Source organism: Aedes albopictus, chromosome 1 (genome assembly GCF_035046485.1).
Source record: "Aedes albopictus strain Foshan chromosome 1, AalbF5, whole genome shotgun sequence".
Lineage (NCBI taxonomy): Eukaryota > Metazoa > Arthropoda > Insecta > Diptera > Culicidae > Aedes > Aedes albopictus.
In genome coordinates, this window is record NC_085136.1 from 59,956,327 (window position 1) to 59,973,576 (window position 17,250).

Below are 17,250 nucleotides of genomic sequence, written 5' to 3' on the forward strand. Positions count from 1 at the left end.
AAACACAAAGCATGCCATGAGTCGTGAAAACGTTAACACGCAATCCTAAAACCAAGATGGCTATAAAAATGGAGGTACGCTCACCATCGCCACTGAAATGTTGCAGACTATTTCTGCGGTGTTTGTATTAAGTATAAACACAACGCCAAACTACCTGTTTTATTTGCGCTGCACATACATATAATCGTTCACCTGATCGAACGCTCAAACTAAGCCAAACCTTTGGTATGCGTGCAAAATTCGTCCCACTAGTGTCGTCGAGGAAAGGAGGAAAAAAAACTTTTTTGACATTTTTCATTTTACCTTATTTTGGCAGTCGTCTCCTGCGCTTCGTTCGGTGTACACACGCATCAGAGTAACCCCCATCGCATCGGAGGAACCACCCTCTCTCCTCCGCAATTTCAGAGGAAGGAGTTAGAACAGAGGAACGGAGATCCAGCCGTGAACAATCCCGAAAAAGGAATTTTGCAAGTCTGTATCCGCGCGCACCGGCGGTCGTTGAAACGAAGAAAATCGCGAGTCGTAGTCCGCAAACGTGGAAATTTATCGAAAATTTTCCAATTTTTCATACGCAAAAAAAAAGAGTTGCCTTGCCCCTTTTGCGCGAGTGAATTGCCCGTGTGAATTGCCCCTGTATCAATTACGTACGGATATAGGCGAATTTTAGTCGATAGTCGTGCCCTGGTGTTTGGTAATCAACGAGTCTGAAACGAAGTGAATGAATCACGACTACCGCAGTGACAACGACGAAGAGAAGAAAAAAAGAGTAGTCGACTTTTTTTCAAGTTCAAATTTTCACTTTGCGCGAATGCCTGACCATTAGGGTGGCCCTTGGATTGTATGGGCAAATTTGAAAAGACTGGAATTTCAAATCTTGCAGCAGTTTCTGAGAGTTGATGCACCAATTCTCGTCAAGTATCCAGTTGGAACCCTACAACAGCGTGTTTACAGTCTATTTGAGACAAGGTTGTCCTTAGACAGGCTGCCGAACAATCAAGCATTTCTCGATACTATTCCTAATTTTTCTTGATTATTGTTCAAACTGGAACCATAAACATGAAACCACTATCAAATATAGCAGCCTTTTGAAATTACAAGAAATATGCAGTTGTAGGGTTCTTTTTACACCAGAATTGCATATCATTTTCAGGTTTGGATTATTTGACTAGAAACCGATTGTAGCTGTTCCGGTTTTTAACGTATTTGCTAGTGTCAGGTCATTCGTGAGGCTTAGACTAACTAGATACATTCAAGAAACATTGCTAGGCATAGCTTTTCTTGGAAACTCCTGCAAGAAGGTTCTGCTTTCGGTATTTCATACATACATTTTGGGGCCAGTCTACTGACCGTTCGCCCGTCCGTCTATTATAGCACCATCAAAGTCGGGGCTGGTACAGATCGACCGCATTAGCACAGCGTAGTTGGCATATACGTACAAATACGTGCGGTCGGTCGAAAGTGAGTGAGAGTGAGTGTGATTTTGTGCGAATTCTTCGTTTTTTTTCTGTGGTGTTGCTGCCGTGCCGTACCGTGTAGTGTGGCCTGTGTACGGAGCGCGCGCGATTCCACCCGAAAAGAAAGGTAGGAGTCGAAGAGCTTTAGTGCGTGACTAAAGCAGCTGCTGGCAGGCTGGCTGACTGACTGACTGACTGGTGGGAGCGCCAGCGAGACTCGTCGTAGCAGGCCGTGTGTTTGTGTGCCGTGCCGTCCAAGGCCTACCCAGAGCGGAGCTTGGAGCGAACGAACAGTAGCGCCGCCGTCAGCCCAGAGTTCAGGATCTTCCAACGCCTACTCCATCGTCCATCGTGCGCGCGGCTAGGCAACGACGACGACAACGACGGTCATCAAGACGTAGTCTACTATGTTCGTTCTAAATTCGGACAGGTTGGTACAATTTGAGCGGAAAATGTGAGTGCAGGTGCAATCCTCTTTTATGACGGTGTGGTCTCCTTGCCGTGCACGAACTATTGATTTCGCGTGTTTTTTTTTATACTTCGCGGACACAGGTGTGCGCGGGAATGAAGGAAAAGGGAGTAAGCAAATCAATATCCTTATCACAGGGCGATTGGGTATTTTTGGGGTTTTGTTTTCTTCGTCATAAGAGGGTTTTGTCGACTAAATTTCCTGAAACTGGACCGAAGACGGGCTTGGTGGTCTAGTGGCAACCGCTTCTGATTCGTATGCAGAAGGTCATGGGTTGAATCCCTGGCCCGTCCCTTTTCATCCTACTTTGTATCTTTCTATCCACTTCCTCTCTCTCTCTCTCTCTCTCTCTCTCTCTCTCTCTCTCTCTCTCTCTCTCTCTCTCTCTCTCTCTCTCTCTCTCTCTCTCTCTCTCTCTCTCTCTCTCTCTCTCTCTCTCTCTCTCTCTCTCTCTCTCTCTCTCTCTCTCTCTCTCTCTCTCTCTCTCTCTCTCTCTCTCTCTCTCTCTCTCTCTCTCTCTCTCTCTCTCTCTCTCTCTCTCTCTCTCTTTCTCTACATATACAACTCATGTATATCTCCCATCCTTTCCGTCTAACAAATACCCCAGTCCGTGCTGGATGTGGGGATGCAGAGGTGATCTCGGTCTTTAGTAGCAACAACCAGCACACTCTAACATTCCTTTCCCTTCCCAACTGACTATAAGGACGTGGCCGGCGCCGGTATTGATCCAAAAAATGGTATGAGCTGCTAGAGTTGCACTTTGAGAATAAGTGGAGTGTCCCAGCCCTTATTCATTTGGATCTCAGTGCAATTGGTACCAGCTCAGATCAATAACGGAGTAGCAACCATTGACATGTATAGTCAGATTTGATCGTTGATCGTTGATCGATCGTAAATTTCCTGAAACTGGACCGTATAACCCAAGTAACAGAACTAGCTGAATAACAGTTTCTTAAGCTATAGTTTGCTTAAGAGTAGTTTGTTCCACTCTTGTACAGCGAAAATGTTTGATTTGGAATTTTTCTAGGCCTACATTGAGTTCACCAGTTTTTAGAAAAACACCCCAGATTAGCGAAGATTAAGAAGATTAGCGGATAATTTTGGACATCACAAAGCCAGTATTTAGGCGTCTGTTCAATTAAAATTGCGAAATGTGAGTCCTGAGCACTGACCATGGTGCATAAGGCACATGCTACGTTTTACTTACGAATAGTAGTGCATATTTCACGTTTAAGCCTAGTATGCACCTGGCACTCAAGAAAAAAACCCTCTAATTACCAAAGGAATTTTGACAACTGATTAGTATGGGAGGAAATGTCAGTTTTCCTTGGGTAATAATTGAACGGAACATTTTTCCGCAAGGAAAAGTGACAGCTCCATTTGATTTGCCTGGCATTCGTTACGAGCGTTACACAATTTTCATTTCTTTTCAGGAAATTTTGACAACGAAATCATTTCTTGACCATTTCTTGTCCTATCCTTTTCCACAGTACTTTTCAGGTGCGTACTACACTTTAAGCTTAGTTTCTTGTTGCCAAGTAGAGCGCTCAAGTAAAATTCCATTTTTTTAAGCAAGTAATTTTGACAACTGACCCAGTATGACGAGAAACGTTACTTTTCCTTACGGAATAATAGCGCGGACTATTTTTCCGCAAGGAAAAGTGACAGCTCCATTTGATTCGCACGGGAGGCGTTACGAGTGTTACACTTTTTTCCTTACTTGCCATCTGCGAACTGCTCAAGTAATTTTGAGGCGGAATCATTACTTGACCATTACTTGTCCTATCTTTTTGCACAGTACGTACGAAGTGGAAACTAGCCATTAAGATGAAAATTCGGATTTTGGTGCGTTGACTCAGTGCTGAAAATGTCGTTTCGACATATCCAAATTCAACCACCTGAAGCTCATTTTGGAAGCTGAACCTGAGAACATGGTAAATATCATTGGCATTTTACGAAGGTAGCCCGTGACATTTACCTTAAATATTTGAAATAATGCGTTTTTTCCGTGACTTTCTTGAAGAACTGCTCTAGCCGCACAATTTTTTTCATATACCATATTCTCAGGTTTAATTTCTAAAATGAGCTGCAGGTGGCTGAATTTAGCTATGTCGAAATTATATTTTCAGCACTGGGTTGATCTGACTGCTTTTTTATATATCTCCAACAAATATTTGCCTTTCTCGTACACCAAAATGCACTGAAAGGCTATATGTTCACTCAAAAAACGAATTTTCGTTAGAAGGTTCGAAAGGTCGAGCCACATATACCAATCAACTCAGCTCGACGAATTGCTATTGAAAATAGTTCTGATTGGCCAAGGTGTTCCGGAGTTGTGGCCATTTCAGTGATTCGGACCATACTGGCCATATAAACTGAACAAAATCTCATCATGCGACACATCAAATTGCGCCGATTTTTGTGACCTCTAGCATGGTTGAACAATTTTGTAGGTACAGAGTTAACCAAAATATCCATGACATCAGCCCAAAATTGAATATGGCGGCCTAAAACCCAAGATGGCCGCTCATAATACAATATGTCAGCTGTATCATGAAGTTTTATGCTCTGAAACTATTCAATATGGGTATATTGTTATATTTGGCATGGGGAAGATGTACGGAGTCCAAACATGGTGACCAGAATAACCAATATGGCGGCACCACAATTCAAGATTGCGGCTACTTATATAGTTTGAGGCTCTAAAATCATGCAAGATACAGTAGACGTTCGATAACTGCAACATGTTTACGTTTCACAAATTTCGATAACTGCAACGTGTGCAAACAGGTGTCAGCAGTCCATAAATTGACGATTAATGAACGCAAAATTCATTCGACTGTTCATTTGGGCTAACTTGGCGCACCGTTTCGACGAATAGCGGTGCGATAACTGCAAATTTTCTGCGCTGAAAGGAATTGCAGTTAAAAAGTATAACAGTTAAACCGTCTACACCGACCGAACGTCTACTGTATTTCGTATGAGAAAGATGTCTGGATTCCAGATATGGCGACCAAAATATCCAAGATGCCGGCCACAAATCCGAAATAGTGGTTCACAATTCAAGATGGTTGCTGTTTTAAGGAGTGTTAGGCTCTAAAACCATGCCATATTGGTATATTTAGTATGGGGAAGATGTCCGCAGTCCAAACATGGCGACCAGAACAACTAATATTTCGGTCTAAGATGGCAGTTCAAAATTCAAGATGGTAACTTTTTAAGGTGTTTCAGATACTAAAACCATATAATATGGATACATTTGGTATGGGGAACATGTCTGGAGTCCAAATATTGGAGTTTCAGGCTGTAAGATCATCAAAGATTGATTTTGGAATGGAGAAGATGTTCGGAGTTCAAATATGGCGACCAGAATCGCCAAGATGGCGGTCCAAATTACAAGATGGCGGTCAAAATTCCAAGATGGTAGCCCAAAATTCAAAACAGCGGATGTTTTAAGGAGTTCGATGGTCTAGTCTAAACTATGATATATTGGTATATTTGGTATGGAGAATATGTCCGGAGTCCAAATATGCAAACCAGAATATCCAAGATGGCGACCAAAATGCCAAGATGATGGTGTCAAAATTCAAGATAGCAGCAGTTTATGGAGTTTGAGGCTCTAAAACCATGTAAGTTGGGTATGTTTGGTATGGAAAAGATGTCCGGAGGCCAAACATGGTGACCAGTATTTCCTAGATGGCAGCCCAAAATCCAAGATAGCGGCTCACAATTCAAAGATGGTGGCTATTTTGTATGGGGAAGATGTCCGGAGTGCAAAAATGGCAAGCAGTATATCTAAGATGGTGGATCAAAGTTTAACATGGCGGCTGTTTTAACTCTAAACCACAATATGCCACAATAGTTCAACTTATTGAACGTGATTGATCTGAGCTGGTACCAATTGCACTGAGATCCAAATGAATAAGGGCTGGGACACTCCGCTTATTCTCAAAGTGCAATTTAAGCAGCTCATACATTTTTAATCAATAACGGCGCCGGCCACGTCCTTATAGTCAGTTGGGAAGGGAAAAGAATGCTAGAGTGTGATGGTTGTAACTACTAAAGACCGAGAGCACCTCTGCATCCCCACAACCAGCACGGACTGGGGTATTTGTTAGACGGAAAGGATGGGAGATCTGGGAGTCACCGTTGGGACGGTGATGCGATCCATGGATAGGGGGTTATTTATAGTGTTCGTAAGGTGATAGATTGTGTGGTGAATAAGGTCAAGCGGCACAGCACGCTTTGGTTGCATAACTTGTATGCGTTATATACACTGTGCTGTGAGTGGAAGTTGGAAGGGAGGGAAACTACTTTTTTTTTTCAATTCGTTTTTGGTTCTAGCGATGGCCATGAACATATGAATATACATGAGTTGTATATGTAGAGAAGAGAGAGAGAGAAAGTGGTGTTACGGGTTTAAATATTTGTTACAATTATAAGACAGAATAATTGTTTGATGTGTTAAAAATTTAATATACGTGCGTTCTTTGTGATACATGTTGAATTTTAACTTGTAGATATTCCCCTTGTAATAATTAACATTTATAGGGTTCTGGCATAAAAGCGGCCCAGAAGTGTAATCCTATTTCGATTGCCAACATTTAGGCCATTTCGGGCCGCGATTAAATACTAAAGAAGTAAACCTTTCCCTGTCACAGACTTCAAGTCATAGAACTCTAGGGATGAAACCCGAAACGGCATGCCCGATAAGGATTAGTTTTCCTAGACAAAACCAAGCTATGAACACAGCAACAAATGCTGTGAACTAAAAGGCAAACTGCCAACTAAAATACAATTCCAGGATGATTGATGGACCCAAACCAATATATGCAACCTCGTCATCCTGTGATCAGAAGATGTTATCCATCTGGATAACAGCCCAAGTAGCAATTCGAATTTTATTAGTTACTTCAAGAGTGCTATAAACTAACTTTATGCAATTCAGTGTCATAATTTCTATTTTATATTACTCATTTCAGTATCATAATGACCAACTTTTCCGTACCGGTTCATAATGCAACTGAAATGAGTTGCATAATAGAAAATAGTTGCATAATGATCATAATGCAACTCATTTGAGTTGCATTATGAACATTATGCAACTCAAATGAGTTGCATTGTGAAAAAATCATTGCATAAAATTTTGTATGGGACTCGTTGCAAAACTCGATTTTTTCAGCACTCTTCGTATTTATCCAACTCGGCAAGCCTCGTTGGATAAATGTACGACTCGTGCTGAAAAAATCAACTTTTTGCAACTCGTCACATAAATAACTATTAATAAATCCATCGTCAAAGCAGCTTTACCTTCAAAACCTCTAGCAATACGTTTTGTAGACCAGAATATGTCCAGTTGGCCCACTCTCAAAAGGGTTAAAATGTTGTTATTTAAGCACGCATTACACGCATTACACGATCGACTACTGGTAACCATTTAGAAACCATTTGCAAACTGTTATTAAAACAAAACAGCATTTGTGGTTACTAAATCCATGCCGCTTCACCTAGACAAATGCTCTTCAAACTATAACATACTTTTATGATGACAATTTTGAATTTATAACAATCAGTCGGTCTCGATAAACTTATTTCGTCAAACACAACACGAAACCACAAAAGTGCAAATCAATTTGCTAATTCCATTTGAAGTGTCATTAGTTTTTGAAGTACAATGTTCGTCATATACTGCCAAAATTTTAAGTGCCGGGTGAGATTCATTGTAAAATATGTGTGAAAAATTATTAAATTTCTATTGTCCTCTCGAAAATTGTAATATTTTGAATTATTTGTAAATGTCAAATATTTAGTAAAATTAAGCCTATAGGCTAAATTGTGCGATGCTTGTGGTTTAAAATATAACGAAAATATCAAAGAAAATATTTTCTGATAGCCTGAAGTTGTAAACGCTTCATAAAAATCATGAAAAAGGTTTTTGAAAATGACGCAAATCAGCTCAAGAGATAAAAATCAACATGGAGGAATCACAAATTTCTGTTTTGAGATGGAAATGTTGTTATGCTTTTATGAATGCAAACAGAAAATCAATTAGTTTTTATTTTGCATTTAAGCTTGTTGAAAGGTTACCATAAATGCCAATAGTAAACCGTTCGGCTTTTTTTCAGCTTATATGGTGACTAAGCAGCATTTGTAATTAATTTTGACAGCTGATGTTGATGTTGTCATTTGAGTTAGAATCCGCTTAACCCTTCAGCGCGCGCGCTGTTGTAGAAAGTACAACACTAGCAAAAAACCTCGCTTTTCGTATACAGCGCGAGCGCGGTGCAGTTTCGGTTGCTTGATGGCGCGCGTCCTGGAAGGTTAAATAATTTGTTCAGAGTCGCTTTTTGTTGATGGTGTGAAATGAACAGACCACCATTCCGGTTGTTCCGCAAGGGCCGTGACTTTTGCTTTGTGAATTGATCACCGATTGGCTGCGGTTACACATTCCGGCGGTATAAAGTTTTCTCTGGTGGCTGCCGAGATGATACGATTATAACAGTTCAGTTTCTAGTGATCGGGTACCAGAGACTCTCACGGATTTCAGGAACCTGTAGCGGAAGAATCCGGTCATAATTAATGATGAAGCTGGTGGCTCGAATTGAGTTTAAGTTAACACTTGTTAGACCTCGACCTGACAAATGGTTTTTTAAGCTAGCTTTGAAACGATGATACTAAAAATTGACTTGATTTTTATCATTAATATAGTGGAAGAGCAGTGGAACAACGGCAAAGAAACATCAAGTGAAGACATGAATTCCCATAAGGGGCCGTGCACAAATTACGTCACGCTTTTAGGGGGGAGGGGGGGTTTTGCAGAGCGTGACGACCCATACAAAAAATATTGAGTTCCCATACAAAAAATGTGACATAGGGGGGAGGGGGGATTTCAAAAGGTCGATTTTTGCGTGACATAATTTGTGTATCACCCCTAACTTATGATTTAGTTGTTAAAAAATGTCATGAATAGTGATCTTACGTACGTTTTGTGAGTTCTACATTTCCCCGATTAACTCTAGATTTGTTTTTCAATTTCACTCTGTTTTTCTTTTACACTGTCCACTGGTTCAAGGAGTGCAATATATTCATGATGGCCTTTATCTAGAGGATAAAGCAATTTTAAATGCCGATTTATTTTATTTGAGATTGAATGGTTTAAAAGTGACTTTTGTAATGGCAAGGTATGTTTATGGAACATTTTATGAAAACAATTATAAACCAATAACTTTCAGCTTTGAAAAGAAGGCTTATAAGGGTCTAGAATACCGTACCAAAGTTATTTTTAAACTTAGATTATCTTTGCCTTGATTGTCTGACTAAAAAAGGTTTCAAAGTCATCTTGAAATTCAAACACAAGGCAAGAGTGGATGACGTTCTTAAGTGCTTTTTGAAAATCATTCAGCATGTGCTTTGCAACAATAAACGCTTAATAAAATTCACCGAAAGCTAAAATGTTGTGGAATTGTTACTTGGGAGGGCACATTTATGTTCTGTGTTGTGCTGTGTAAATTTTTGATGTTTCTAATTTGTGCATTTGTAAGGTTATGTGTCGTGTTATGTTGATGCTCTGTAGTAATTAATTTCTTTTATTTTTGTAACATGGCGCCCAACTAAAAAACCCCGTGTATGCAAATGAAAGCTAGTTGGAAGGATTATAGCTTCAGTCTTAAGGCCATTTTTTTTGTGGATAGAGCTCGTCCATAAAAGTAGAGTTTAGTTGAGGTAAGATTTATCAGTTACAAAATCTGGAGAGCAGTTTGGCTTTCGGGTAACATAAATCTAGTTTTGAGTTGAGGTGTTTTCTGGGGACTTGTTAGTCCTGTTCACCGCTACGTTTCTGGAAAGCACTGTGGCTTTCGGGTAGCATAACTCGTTTTGGTTTTGTTTTGAATTTAGGTTAAGTTATTTATCTGTATCGTAGTGTTAAGTATATGGCCTTAACACTATTGTTATGAAGGATATGAAGCCATGACCTTCTGCATACGAATCAGAAGTGGTAGCCACTAGACCACCAAGCCCGTCCAAGAAAATGTTTAAATAAGTGGTGAACCAGGTGTCATGAGAACTGCAGAGTGCAGAACCAAGAGATATGGTGGGCTATGCACACAGCAAAAAATATGAAAGTTAAACAGCACGTAAATTGAAGATCAACTGAAATTTGCAGCGGAAGAATGTAAATCACCAACAGTTAACGTCAGCCGAGCAGCCCGCTGCTGGCCAGACGGCTTGTTTACAGATTTTAAAGCATATTCGCTTTAAACTTACATGTATCTGCTTTAAATCATGTCAGCCACTCTCCGTCATCAGTTAAACGAACGGCTGCTCGCAGCTGTGGCGGTTTCCCCGTTGTCTCTCTCAGCACTCTCTGCAGCAGCCGGCGCATGTTGGGAATGCGTGCATTATGGTAGAAGCAGTTTAACTTTGGCTATCTGCTCTTCAACAAGCTGAGATAGCCGAGAGAGCTCGGGCGTGCTACTCACACCCCAAGGATCTGAGATCAATTCTCGCTCGGAGCTCCATTTTACTTTATATTTTCTAACAAATATCTGCAATGTAATTTTAAGATCGCACAAAAATTTCCAACATATATGACGGGGTCCTTTTGTTACATTCGATCCGTCATAATTTTACAGGCTTTTTTCGAACTGTGCATGTAGAGTGCGATGAGAGGAATGCGAATGTAGGTCAACCCAGAAAGACGCAGGTCAGATTACCGTAAATCAGTGGATGAGTTCAACACTATTCTTCCTGTATTTGCATTTAGGGGAGTTTTCTCCCCTTCTCTCATGTGAACTTGCCTTCTACCACAAGCAAATCGAATGCGATTTATCTTTGACGTAGAGCCATCTTTAACATATGGTCTGGACTGGACACTGAAACGACTTCTGATATAAGTTCGTCTACGGGTTCGCTTTTTAACCTAACTTATATTTGAATCGAACTTGACAGTTTGAGTTGTTATGTATTTCAAATTTTAGTCAAACTGCAGCCTCAATATTGCAATAACGATTAAGCACGCTGTAATGATACTTATGCACCTTGTCACCCACTTCATGCAACTGCATTATTGGTGTAATAACACTTAGCGCGCTCGGCATAGTTCCATCATGCCGCTCAAAGTGTTGCCACAAATAATGCTTAGTTTGCAAAACCCAGTTATCTGGCTGGTGGGACATGGGGGCCTAAGCTTCAACTGTTAATGCAATCACAGACTACTCAGACATAGACAAGTTTAGGTTAGTTTGGCTAGAAAGCCTAAGATGCCATTAACAGAAGGAACATGACGAGATAATATAACATTATATGGTTTATGTAATGTAAAACAATATAACATAACAAAAGAGAACCATTCCAAAACCATTTGATTAAAGCCAGTAGTGAAATTACATTTTTTTTTCGAATGAGTGTAATCAGTTTCGTACCTTTTAATTCCGCCCTATGTAGGCGGAGTTAAAAAGTACGAAACTGATTACACTCATTCGAAGAGAGTGTTCTGCTTAGAGGGTTCGAAAAGTCGGTACAAGAGTGAAACAACAATTAAAAACAATATATTTACGGTACATTTTATTGTTTGGAACCATACATGTACCATACAATGTACGGTATATTAAAACCCACGTATCAGTATTTAGAACAATTCATTTACAAATGAAATCATAATCCACTGAAACGGCTTGCAAGGCCTCAGTGGAGCCTCGTAGCCGTGCGGTTAGGGACACCGAGCTTCCAATCGCACCATGCTATGGGGTGAGAGTTCGATTCCCGTTCCGGGCGATGAAAGTTTTGTGAGAATAGTTTCTTCTCCGTATCCACTGGTGCATGCTCCATGTGTCCCTTGTCTAGTGTTAAGTTTCATTCAGTCTGTCCGAGTCTTTTCTTTAAGAAACGTCCCCACTGGGACAAAACCTGCTTCTCAGCATAATGTTCTATGAGCACATCCTCTGCCAAAGACCATTTTGCATGTGTATGTCATGTGGCAGGCATCCCCGACCATAGCTAAATAAAGGCTTCAGTGTAAGTACAGAGTAATGGATCACTTTATTGATGTACCTTATGACAACTTAAATGCCGAGTCATTAATTGACTCGGTAGCTTAGATGGTAAAGCACTTGCCTAGCGAATAAGGGTCATGAGTTCAAATCTCACCTGAGCTGTGGATTTTTTTTCCAATTAAATCAATAATTTACCCATCTATACATATGTACGTTGAGTTATTTGAAAATCATAATTGACCACACGGATTGGTATTACCGAAAATTTGCACTTTGAGTGAGTCATATCTTTGTTGTTTCTGGACAGATTTTTTTTAAATATTTAAACCAAAATTACAGATAATGTGTCTAAGATCTTCCGGCTACCTGGTTTCCCCGGGAAAGATGCCTATATTTGATCAGTTGTGAAGCCTGCTTAACAACAATATAAAATTCAGGAATTAATGAAACAATCTCATTGAAGGATGTTTCGAGCAATGTTTTGTCGTATTTTTCTACTTTCCAATATCTCCGTTATCTGGTTCAATGGTTTCAATTCTTGGCTAATTCTTCAAATTTCATGAAATCACTTAACAAAATGATTGCTCCAAAAGTTTTTTTTTCTGATATTCCTCTTGGATTTTCTTTTGGTTTTTGTTAAAGAAATTGTTCTGAGAATCCTCCAGACGATTCTTCTGAGATTCCTCTAGTTCGTTGAGGCACTTCTCCTGTAATTTCTTCTGGTGCAGTTCCATAAGTGATATTTCCAAGAATTCCTTCTGTAATTCAGATGTCTCTTTTGTGAGTCCTTCAGAATACCGATCATATATACCGAAAGGATATTTTTCTTAGATTTCTACTGAGTTTTCTTCTTGTAATCCTCCTGGAGTTCTGTTTTCATATTTTGTGTGAGTCATGAAAACCATCTATATGAAATTCCTCAACAAGATCTTTATGGAATAGGTTTTCTCCATTTTTTTTAAATTTATGTATCTGTATCATTTATCTCTGAGATTTCTCAAGAAGAACCTCCTGCAATTCCTTCACATATTTTGCCAGGAATTTTCTGGAGGAATTTATTTCATAAGTAGATCAGTTTGAGTATCCTGTTGGGTTTTATTCTGGCATTTTTTCTAAATTTTCTTCTGGGATTCCTCTAGCCCAGTGGTCACCAAACTGCGGCCCGCGGGCCGCATGCGGCCCTCGAGAAGTTTTATTGCGGCCCGCGATCTGATTTTGAAATATATTAGAAAGATTTCAAAAACTAAAAGCAATTATTTTTTGACAGATACGTATTTGCAAATTCATAGTGGAATTCAAAGAAACAGTACTTAACACGATTTTCTATTCACTTACAGATATTCTTCTAACAAGCCCAGGTTCATCATCATAAACATTTTTATCAAAGTCTTTTAAGAAGTAAATAACTAATCCCCAAGAAAAGATACAAATGAACAAAACACTATTTTAGATCAGTACATATAGTTAACTTTGACAATCATTTTCATCTGCAAACTAATTATGCCCAATAAATTATGACTTTTTCATTTTCACTCTGAACATTATTTTGTAGAATATAAAGGATGACTTATGTGTCGTAGTTAAATGCTGAAACTACTCTATTAAAAATTGATAAAAATAAATTCCTAAATGCCTTGCGGCCCACAGCCTTCTTGTAAAATTCAATTGTGGCCCGCGTAGACAATAAGCCTGAGGACCACTGCTCTAGCAGATCCTTAGTGAGTTCTTCCTTAACCCTCGAGAGATCGCGCTGTTGTTTTTTGTACAACGGTTGGTGGTGGCCAACCGCGCAAATTATGGAATGTTAAGATCATTAGCGGAGCCAGCTTTTTCTTTTTTCTTACTCACTCTCCTAAACATGCAGGAGAATGAGCGAGATGAAAGAGGAGGCAAGCTGCCCCCTCTTTCATCTGTTTCTTTCTCGTGTATGTTTAGGAGAGTGAGAAAGAAAAAAGAAAATGCTGGCTCCGCCAATGGTTAAGATCCTTTTTAGATTCCAAAAGCAACATTTTGAGAAATACCAGAAAGCCCTGCTGGAGGAAATTCAAAAACAGCTTCAAGAGAAATATTGGAAAAACTTTTTGAGAAACACCAGGATGAATCTGAGGAGGTACTTCTTGAGGAATCCTGAAAGAAATTTTCAAAAACCTAAAAATAAATCAGAAGAACTCTGGCATGGATAAAACCAGAATGTGTTGAAAAATCTCAGAAAACATCTTGAGAAGTCTCAGAAAGTTTTTTTTTAGTAGAATCCAAATCCCAAAACCAATTCCTGAACAAAACCCACAACGAACTAATGAAAGAATTCCAAAGGCATTCCTTGAATAGATCCAAGAAGTTCATTCGGGATATTTCTCAGAAATTACTTCTGGAATCTCTCCAAAAGTTTCTTCTGTGATTCCTGCTGAAGGGCCTGCTGAGACTCCTTTAAAATTTCATTCTTCTGGTATTCATAATTCTTCTGTTTTTTTTTTTTATTTTAATCCTGAAGATATTTATCCGGAAATCGTCTAGGATCTCTTCAGAAGTTTCTTCCAAGACTCCAGAAAAAAAATCCCAGGCTATTCCTAGAAGATCCCAGAACTATTTCTTGTGCAATCCCAAAAAATTTTTTCCTGAAATTCCTGAAAAACTCTCAGTGGAAACTCCCGTGGGATAATGCAATCCAGTACAAACATTCATGGGGAATCTCAGAAGAACCTTTTTGAGGAATTCCAGAAGAAATACCTCAAGAAAGGGATCTCCCGTTAGGCTTGTGAATAAGGCTTTGGATTGCCAATCCAGAGACGGCGGGATTGGGAACTTTTCTTGGCTTCCCTGGGCAATTGGGCATAGAATATTGATTTATTAATAACTGTGAAGAAAGAAGAAGAAGAAGAAAGCCCAGAAGGAATTCCTGATAACTACTAGAGAAATTTCAAAAGAATCATTGAAGGATCTCCATGAAGTATCCCATAGGAAACTCTTTGAGGAAATAAAAAAAAGTCACAATATCACCCCACGAATACGCCACTGTTCAGGAATCACACCGTCACGATGCTAATGGCGTGTCACGTATTGCTCGTGAAGAAAAACAACCGCAACCATCCCACTACTACTGACTGTATGTAAGCAAGTAAGCAAGCACGTACGGTGTACACTGACACTACCCTATCGCTCACGCCGGGGGCACGCGAAAAAAGAAGAAAAACAGTTTCATGTCTCCTCTAATTTTATATCGATTTTCGCGTGATCGAGCACCGCAAACTCGCAGATGAGCTTACCCACATACTACGGCGATGACGACGTGGCTCTGTTGTGAATGGTGACGACGGCAATGATGATGATGATGATGGTGAATATGAGAGACAATATGCGAGAGCAAAAATTTCGCACCGCATAACTTTGCCAAAATGTGCGATTTCTGACTATCGTCTTTGGTGGTGTAGTGTATTTACCTTTATGTACATACTCGCTCGCTCCTAATAATTAGAGATGAATTGGATGGACTATACGGTGCCCAAGTGTGTGATTTTCACTTTTCACATACGTCCAACAACCACCCACTGACTGCCGCCCACTTAGGTAGGTCTCTGGAATGATGGTTTCAAGGAAACAGAGTGAGAGTAATATTTACAAGGCCTAGAGCATACGCGTCACTGGACTAAGGGCAAAGACTTATTGGTTCTTCAGATTATTTGGGTCTCCAGTTAGCCTAGTGGTTAAGGCTATGGATCGCCAATCCGGAGACGGCGGGTTCGATTCCCGTTCCGGTCTGGAACTCCCTGGGCATAAAGCCTGTATCCGCAATAATCGGGACACAGAAGTACGGCTGTAGCTCTGTAATGAATCGGTAAAATTGGCCAAATAAATGACTGAGCACTCTTTGATGTATGTTTATTATATGTGCAAAATTTCATAAAAATCGATGCATTACTTTTAACTCTGGATGAGAAACAAACAGATGTGGTTTTTAAGATTTTGTACAATCATCACCAATTTTCATTCGCATACTAGATGGTTCTTTTCCGCTACAATTCAAAGTTCTGCGAGGATAATTATGAAATTTCGTGAGCAGTTATGACACTTATTGAGACACTTTTTTGCAAAATTTCATCAACTTTTATCGATTGGATTGAAAGACACTGCTGTTGATAGGGGGTAGTGTTAGTGAAAACGTTTCATTTTTTTCATGTGCGATGTTTGCCTATTCATAACTTTTGAATGTCTCTGCCAATTTTCATGAAATTTTCACAGAAGGTAGTTGATTATGTGTATATTATTCCTGCAAAATTTGGTGATTATTGGTCTAGTACTTTCAACAATACAATCGAAATAATAAGGGGTGCTCACTAATTGTTGTCTGAGGGGCTAAAATCACGGTTGGCCCCAATATATGTTTCGGCTATAAAATTGTTGATGGTGCATCGATTTTTTTGAAATTTTGCCTATGCAAGGGATGTATATTGAGAGGTTTGTGTTCAAAATTTCAGTCATTTCTTTTGTCAAATTCAAAAGTTACAGCGCTGACAAGCTAAACCAGGGGCTGTACAAAATGCACTTGCTCGCGTTCTACTGTTTCATTGCTACAACAAAAGGTACTTCATCGATTTAATTGAAATTTTGCAAGTGAAATAAACACATCTTAAGATATTATCAGACAAAATTTGAGCAATTTTAATGTATATATTGCAGAGTTGCAGCCATGTTTCTGTGTCCCGATTATTGCGGATACAGGCTTTAGTGTATCATTGTGCTTGCCTCACAATTTTCTAATTCTAATGTGGAAGTGCTCAAAGAACACTAAGTTGGAGAGAGGCAGGCCAAGTTCCAGTGGGAACGTAAATCCATACAGAAGAAGAAGAAGATTATCTGCATTGATTTACTGTGTGTCGTAGGGCTGTAACTCATAGGACTTGGGCTACACTCAATCAAGACTCGTAGGATCACATGACAGAGTTTAACGTAATCAAACCTCTGGAGACGCTTGGTATCTTGTCATACTTTGTCGGCTGTTCGGGCTCGAGGTGTCTATCGTAACACTGCTGCCTGGGCTTGCCCTATCGTTTACGGCTCCGCCTGCCAGCATGTACTTCGTTTTCGACGTGTTCACCATCACTGTACACTAGTTCTGCCCCCGTTTCAAATGTTCTATCAATAATATCCATGTCATCCGCCAATCAAACAAACTGGCCGGATTTCGTAAAAAAAAAACCGTGGTTTCGACAGCAGGTATGAGAGTCCATCCAATTGTCATAGTCTTCGGCGAGATTCGAACAAACTAGACAGAAAGCCCGAAACCTTTACGCAGTTTTTAACACTGTCTGTCGTCGTTTTGATATCATGCTAATAGGCA

The 17,250-nt window shown here is 39.8% G+C and overlaps 1 protein-coding gene across 7 annotated transcripts in view; it reads left to right on the forward strand.

The window, feature by feature from the left end:
- The first annotated feature begins 236 nt into the window (after positions 1 to 236).
- LOC115253655 (ubiquitin carboxyl-terminal hydrolase Usp2) overlaps positions 237 to 17,250 on the forward strand; it is a 57,725-nt gene continuing 40,711 nt past the window's right edge. Inside the window, exons 1-2 of one of the 7 annotated variants that reach the window (XM_062844624.1) lie at positions 237 to 892; positions 1,372 to 1,884. The gene's annotated coding sequence lies outside the window, so the exon portion shown is untranslated. The remainder of the gene's footprint in view (positions 893 to 1,371; positions 1,885 to 17,250) is intronic. The other 6 variants (XM_062844623.1, XM_062844625.1, XM_062844627.1 and 3 more) reach the window with 6 other exon arrangements.